Source organism: the organism of the source record quoted next, unplaced genomic scaffold, assembly GCF_019419815.1.
Source record: "Pyrus x bretschneideri cultivar Hongxiangsu unplaced genomic scaffold, Pyrus_bretschneideri_v1 Contig312, whole genome shotgun sequence".
NCBI classification, from domain to species: domain Eukaryota; kingdom Viridiplantae; phylum Streptophyta; class Magnoliopsida; order Rosales; family Rosaceae; genus Pyrus; species Pyrus x bretschneideri.
The window spans coordinates 6,642-15,006 of NW_025999627.1; the positions used below are offsets into that span (position 1 = coordinate 6,642).

The window sequence follows — 8,365 nt, forward strand, 5'->3', positions numbered from 1 at the left end:
ATGTATGTACCGAAATGTGTGTATCTAAATGTATGCACTGAAATGTATTATAATGAATTTAATGTACCTAAAAGAAGAAGACAAAGTACATCGAAATATATTGTATTACAAAAATTAGTTTATCTAAATGTTTACAACAAAATATATTACGATAAATGAAATAAAAATGAAAATTATAATGAAATAAAATTAATACATTAAAAATTAGGAAGAAAAAGAGAAATAATTAAAAAATAAAAAAATAATTAATATGTGACATTCCACATCGCCCAGGGAAGTGATCCTTATATGTATATTCCCATCCCTACCTAGCACGAGGCCTTTTGGGAGCTCACTGGCTTCGGGTTCCGTAGGAACTCCGAAGTTAAGCGAGAAGGGGGCTAGAGCAATCCCATGATGGGTGACCTACTGGGAAGTTGCTCGTGAGTTCCCAAAAACAAAACCGTGAGGGAATGGTAAGCCCAAAGCGGACAATATCGTGCTACGGTGGTGGAGCGGGCTCGGGAAGTGATCTGCCCCGAGCCGGGATGTGACAAATAAATAAGGTTATTAATGTATCAAGGGACTAATATTAGATTTTGATCTTACTCATGGTTTTAATCTAACAGTCATCTTTTCCAAGGATTAAAATGAAGTATAATCACACTTATTATATGGCTTTAGATTGTGAAATATATTGCAGAAATATACCAACTATTTATTTGATCAAATATAATAAATTAAATGTATAATCACTATTAGACTTATGAAAATTAAATTAGGAAAAAGGGATAAGAATATCTGGCTTGTGAATCGAAAAGAGGCGCAATGTTGTTGCCCTAAAGCCCTAGACACCTCCCTACGTGCAGGTTATGGCGGTTCCTACAACTCCAAAATATAACCCAAAGCTTCACAGGATGCCTGATCCATTATGCACGTCAACAGCAGACAGGATTGCCAAGTAGTGATCAATTGCTCAAGAATTATAAAGTAGGAATGTAAATTGACTGACAGAGATATAAGAAGTGAAGAAGACAGAATGGTTTTTAACGTATTTTATTTTCTGTCTAAGGTTTCTTATTTAAAGAACTTCTCATACCCCTTTAGAAAAGGATCATGACTCTTCAAATAAAACACCTCTTAAATATTAAAAATAAATAAGATGAATAGTTTTGAATCTTTAAAATAAAATATAATTAAAATAACCAACAAGCACAAATATGCATTTCATTTACAGCCACCATTTCCTCCATCTTCAACAGCTTCTTTTCAAGTCCTCTTCACATCAATCTCTCTAGGCATGCTTCCCATCACGACACGAAGTACGTTACGCAGCATGTTGACAGTCTTCCACAGAACATGGTGCAAATAAATAAATAAATAAATAAACCTTCCCCTCAGGCCCAATATGATAGCCGGGCAAATCAGTACTGCAATAGCATGAACGGAGTACTTTTATACACCTTTGCCTTATCTTTTCGTATCTTTCTTGTGCAGGCTTATCCAATAGTGGTTGCTGCTGATCAGCAGCATCATGATCATGTGAGCGTTTACGATCATTACGAGTACTAGAAATTTTCATTTCGTGGCTGTGACGAAAATCATCATCTTGTTCTTCAACAGTTAACGTGGTCCAGAAGTAAGGCCATGATCACACTTCCCCAAGGACAAACTATGCCATCAGAAAACATTATAACGGCATTCACCTCAGCTGTGTTGTCGATGGTTTCCACTATGCCTTCATACACCAATATCCCAGAGAACAGCCATATGAGTTGGATGGGAAGTAGGGCTCCGAGAATTTCAATCCTTAAACCACTGGTAATAATGCGATCCACTGGGAGGGTCATCCCAGATATTAACTGCCCCACACAGAGAACACCGAGATGGTCAATATAGAACATCAGCATACAAATGTACTGCAACAGTTAGTATTGTTAAAACTTCTGGCAAAAATGCGCAGGGATGCATGGACGTCGGTCGAACCTGGTTTTAAACCCTGTCATTTACAACCTCGATGGCGCGTGCAGGTCACACGTTTCAATGCACTAAACCTTGTCAATTTTCTGTCTGAACACTTGCAAAAGATTTGGTGTTGGTTACAATGGTACCGCCGCCATTCAATACACATTTATTATCGATGAATCGGAGGCTGTTAGTACTCAGCTTCGAGAAGGTGACGCGCACAGGGAACTCGATGTTTCAACTTCAAGTGACAATACCGAGTTCAAGTTACCTTGCACCTTCTGGGTATATTTTATTTGTGGTGCATCAGGAAATTCCAAGTGAGGGCATTTGGATCCAGAAAATTATATAGCATCGATAGCCTAATGTTTAAAAATTGTCTCAGTGAAAGGTTTGGGAATTGTATAAACGAGTATTAGAAGAATCATGTATTTCTACGTACTTTGCCAATGGAACAAAATCCGTGAATTTTACAATAGCAATCGTTTAAAACCATATTCCATGAGTATCACCCAACAACCATATTAAGTGTTACCGATTGTTTGCATTCACATTCCAAAAAAGCGTTGGGTAATTATGGTAACATAAACAATAAACGGACACATTCAACCAAACCAATCTCCAAAAGGCAACCAAAGCCAAAAAACAAAGAAAGATGGCCACAGATGTGTGAACAAAATAAAAAATTTCAACCAAAATGCAATCAACTTATATTAGAAAATTAATTACCGAAAGGTTCACATATCGATACTTCAAAACCCTAAAAAAAAAAAAAAAACAAAAAAAACAATCCAGTTTTATAGAAAATATTACGATATGAGAACATACTGAAGAGCGATAGTTCCAGGGTGGTAGCGGTAAGGCTTCTTGACTCCCCCGGTTGTTGCTGCAGTTTTCCTTGCAGCCTATACAAATTAAAAGCGAATAAAATTTTAGAACCTAAAAATTGTTATAACCAATCAAATGTCAAGTGTATATTATATAGCAATTTGCACAGTTTTATTTCAAATGGAAAAAACTCAACGATAAATACAATATATTAAAACATAAACACTTAATGAGATTATATATAAAATCACAAATCACTGACTTATTTCTTAAAGATAGAGGCTTGCAGAAGCAATCTCCTAAGATATAAATTCGTCCCTACACCAGTGCAGCAGTCCAATGGACGTCTATCTTGCATGATACAACTATCTAATCCAAGTTCTTGCACTTGAAATCGGATTCTTGGCGAATTGGTTGTGGTGTTTCTCTGTGAACTGTGAAGGATTTGATGGAAGATTGTTCTTCTTGTTTCTGATCCGACAACCATATATAATGGCATAAATGAGCAGTTGAAACCGTTCATATTTATCTTTAAGAACGGTTACAACCGTTCATGTAATCGGTTTTATCATTTCAGAAAGAAAAAAAAAAACTGAATGAAAAAATCAAAAACGTAAAAATGATACTTGGGTTTTTCGTCCATCCGAGCCCAAAAGCCCCAAGGCCCATCTTTGACATCTAATATATGCACCCAAACCCTCCAAGTCTAAGGCCCAAGGTCCATGACTTTGGCCCAATTCATTTCAAACTAAAAGTGAGTGAACTCACTTATAAAGAAGAAGTTATAAAGTGGTTTGGGGGATGTGGGACTTGGAGTCCCACATAAAACTCAAGTTCCAACAATACCCCATATTTTCTATTCAAACTCTAGCAATACCCCACATTTGAATTGAAAATAAGATACTAGCTAAATTAGTAATGTCTTTCCATAGAACTTAGATATGATACGCATCGGGATAGGTGTCTTTTGGACTTGAACCTTCTCTAGTGAGTACTTATCGGTTTTACCTAATGAAGCAGTGAATGTACTATCTTGAACTGATCATTCTTAGTAGTAAAATTGAAACAATAAGTATCACACATATCACATCTTGACACACGTCAATTCGTACGGTTGTGTTCATTTTGGTCCTGAACATATCCTGATTTCATGAGACCTTTAGAGAATTATAACCATACCAATTCTCAAAGATGCAACCCCACATCAATCTCATATAGGTAATGCTAATAAAGAATATCCTGTTCTATTCATCTTAATCATAAGATATTAGCATTATTAAGAATAGTTATTCACCCTCTTCGTCTTACAGGCAACACACTGTTTTCCATTATAAGAATGAGTAAATATTGTGTGTTTCTTACTTTGAGTTTTCCTCAACTAGTTTGCCTATTGAACCTAGACCATGGGATCTCCAATTAGTTAGGTTTGGTTTCCGTCAAGTTATAACTCATTGAGTTGGCTTTAAACCCATTCCCCTCGATGTAAATGCCACTTGATCCTTGGATAGGCCTTTTGTCAAAGGATCGGCAATATTCTCCTTAGATTTAATATAATCAATGGAAATAGTTCCATTCTTGAGTAATTGTCTAATGGTTTTATGTCGTCGCCTTATATGTCTCGACTTCCCATTATATTTAGCGTTTTTGGCTCGACCTTGTGCAGTCATGCTATCACAATGTATACATATTGCAGTCACAGGCTTGGGCCATAATGGAATATCCTCCAGAAAATGTTTAAGCCATTCAGTTTCATCAGCAGCTGTATCTAAGGCTATAAACTCTGATTCCATTATTGAACATGCTATACATGTTTGCTTGGATGATTTCCATGACACAGCTGCTCCACCAAGTGTAAATACATATCCACTTGTGGATTTACTGTCTATGCTTCCTGAAATCCAATTTGCATCACTATATCCTTCTAAAACTGGGGGATATTGAGTGTAGTGCAAACCATAGTTCACTGTATGCTTTAAGTATCTTAATACCCTTATTAAAGCATTCCAATGATCTCTTCCAGGATTACTTGAATACCTACTTAGTCGGCTTATTGAATAAGCAAGATCAGATCTTGTACAATTCATAATGTACATCAAGCAACCTATAACTTGGGTATACTCCAATTGAGATACGTTATCTTCTTCATTTTTAGTAAGTTTATGAATGGGATCAAAAGGAGTTACTGCAGATTTACAATTATAATGTCCAAACCTTTTTAGAACCTTTTCCACATAATGTGATTGAGTTAGGACATATCCATTTGAATTCCTTAGAATTCGAACTCCAAGAATCACATCAGCTAATCCCATATCTTTCATATCAAAACTAGAATTTAGCATTTTCTTTGTGGACTTAATCACATCTTTGTTTGTTCCCATTATAAGCATGTCATCAACATATAGACATACAATAACACAAGCATTTTTTTGTTTTCTTAACATAAATGCATTTATCAGTTTCATTGATTACAAATCCATTCGTAATCATATTATGATCGAATTTTTCATGCCATTGCTTAGGCGCTTGATTGAGTCCATATAATGACTTAATCAACTTGCAAACTTTCTTTTCTTGACCTTTGACGATGAAACCTTCAGGTTGATCCATATATATTTCTTTGTCTAATTCACCATTTAGAAATAAGAGAAAAAAAAACTGAATGAAAAAATCAAAAACGTAAAAATGATACTTGGGTTTTTCGTCCATCCGAGCCCCAAGGCCCAAGGCCCATCTTTGACATTTAATATATGCACCCAAACCCTCCAAGTCTAAGGCCCAAGGTCCATGGCTTTGGCCCAATTCATTTCAAACTATAAGTGAGTGAACTCACTTATAAAGAAGAAGTTATAAAGTGGTTTGGGCGATGTGGGACTTGGAGTCCCACATAAAACTCAAGTTCCAACAAAAATTGATTATTTTTTGGGGAAAAATCGCTTGCAAATATCAGTTCTAGTTTTCTAACTAGCCTTAACGAAATGCACCTTGGTTGCGAGTGTCTTCCTCGGAGCCTTGCCACCTGTGGATTTGCGAGCAGTTTGCTTCGTACGAGCCATTTCTTCACAAACAAATTACAAACTCGAACGAATTGGGGATTTAGACTCGAACCTTTAGAGAGAGGGGAGAAACTAGATTTTGATCTTCATAATGTGTTAGGAGAATGGAGAAGAAGCGAATGAGATGGAGGGAATGAAGGAACGGTTATTTATAGTGGGAGAGCCACTTGAAATGTGGGCTGCAAGCCTTCGACAACACCTACGTTTGGAGGGGGATTTTAATTTAGGAAATGCATCCGCATGCTTCGTCTCTTATTGGCTGATTTGCTGATTCGTGGATTGACAAGGTGGACGAGTTGTGTTTCTTTATTATTAATTTATTTTTATTTTTTTTGTGAACAGTCAAGTCTTGTTTTTTTTTTTTTTTTTTTTTTTTTTTTTTTTTTTTTTTGTGATTTTGTATAAAATCAATAAAAAAAATTACAATCTTAACAATATATCAACAATATTTACGTTATCTCTACTAATTAATCAACCAAAATTCTATGAAATTATCAATTTAACCCTCTAATTAAAACAAAAGATGAATAAGAAATATTGGGCAGAAATGTAATTTCACACAACCAAATTTTGCTATTTGTTTTTCAAAGCCTCACCTATATATAATCATAACATATCTCTAATTAAAAAAAAAAAAAAAAACTTTCCACCCCCACATTCTCTACCACTATCTCCCTCTCTTCTTCTATTTATAAAAAATAAAAAAAAAATAAAAAATAAAAAATTCTCATACACTTTGTGTGTGCCTATATGCTAGTTTAAATATTAATAAAACCCTCTTTGTCATTCAAACGATGGTGAAAATAATATTTAGTCTTCTTGATGAGAAAATTATCTTCTCATTAATTTTCTGATAAGATTACAGATGAAGGTATTTATACATATCTCATCATACAGATGATTGACAACTCACTACAACAAATCCTAACTGTCTAAATAACAAACTATAACAGACTATAGAAGTATTTACAAATTGATACTTCTAAGTTTTATCTTTTACACTATGGTCCTTAATATCCCCCCTCAAATTGAGCTGAGAGAACTGAAGAGATAGTTTGGTTCTGAGAAGCAGAAATTTAGGTTTAGGCAAGGACTTTGTACATATATCTGCAACTTGATCTTGTGAACAGATGAAGTGAACTGAGATAACATTTGAAAGAATTTTCTCCCTTATATAGAGGTAGTCAATTTCAACATGCTTAGTTCTAGCATGGAAGATAGGATTTTTAGCTAAAGAGATAGCTGAGATATAATCACACCACAATTTGGGAGGACAAGGAGGAACTAGTTCAACATCAACAAGAAGCTTGCATAACTAAGTAATTTCAGCTACAATGTTGGCTAAGGACCTGTATTCAACTTCAGTGGAAAATCTGGCCACTGTTGGTTATTTCTTTGCACTCCAGCTGATGAGTGAATTTCCTAGAAAGATATAATATCCACCTGTTGATCTTCTGTCTAAAACACAACCGACCCAATTAGCATTAGAGAATGCATTAATACTGAGAGGTTTAGAACATTTTGGAAACCATAGACCCAAATCAAGAGAACCTTTAAGGTATCTTAGTATTCTCTTGACAACTTGAAAATGAGAATTCTAGAACTATGCATATATTGATCCATGAGATTAACTGCAAAAGAGAGATCAGGTCAGGACCATGTTAAGTATTGTAGACCACCCACAAAAGACCTATATTCCTCTAGATTAGAGAGCAGAGGAGAAGTATGATCCAGTTTTGAAGTACGTAATGGTGTAGCACAAGGCTTTATTCTATCCATTTTGGCTTTCTTGAGTAAATCCAAAATGTACTTAGTTTGAGAGATAAGAATTCCAGTAGATGATCCATTAACTTCTATGCCAAGAAAGAAATGTAATGGACCAAGATCTTTAATAGGAAATAAGGCATTGAGTTGAGCAATTGTTTCCTTGCATACCTGAGATAATAGACCTGTGATAAGGATGTCATCTACATAAACAAATACCAAAACTGAAGCCTTTTTCACAAACAATGAATGATCATTCTAAGATAAAGTAAACCCTTAAGAGTGAAGGGCACCTTGCAATTTCTCATGTCAAGCTCTAGGAGGTTGTTTTAAACCGTATAATGACTTATGGAGTTGACAAACATGAGTAGGCTTAGTTGAATCCTGAAAACTAGGTGGTTGTTGCATGAATACATTTTCAGAAAGTGAGCCATGGAGAAAAGTATTGCTTACATCCAATTGGTTAAGAAACCAATCATATTGAACAGCCAAAGTAAGAAGAAGCTTAATTGTAATAGGCTTGGCAACAGGACTGAATGTGTCGGTGTCGTCTAAACCTTCTTGCTGGTGAAATCCTTTAGCAACTAGCCTAACTTTATACCTATCTATAGTGCCATCAACTTTCCTTTTTATTATGAATACCCATTTACAGCCCACAAGATTCTGTGAAGGATGTGAAGGAACAGGAGACCAAGTCCCAGTGTTGAGGATAGCATTATATTCCTCTTGCATAGCATGTCTCCAATGAGAGTGTTTGGATGCATGTAAGTAAGTGA

The 8,365-nt window shown here is 35.4% G+C and overlaps 1 pseudogene; it reads right to left on the minus strand.

The window, feature by feature from the left end:
- Positions 1-1,248: 1,248 nt before the first annotated feature.
- Positions 1,249-1,950, minus strand: LOC125480097 (annotated as a pseudogene).
- Positions 1,951-8,365: the final 6,415 nt, after the last annotated feature.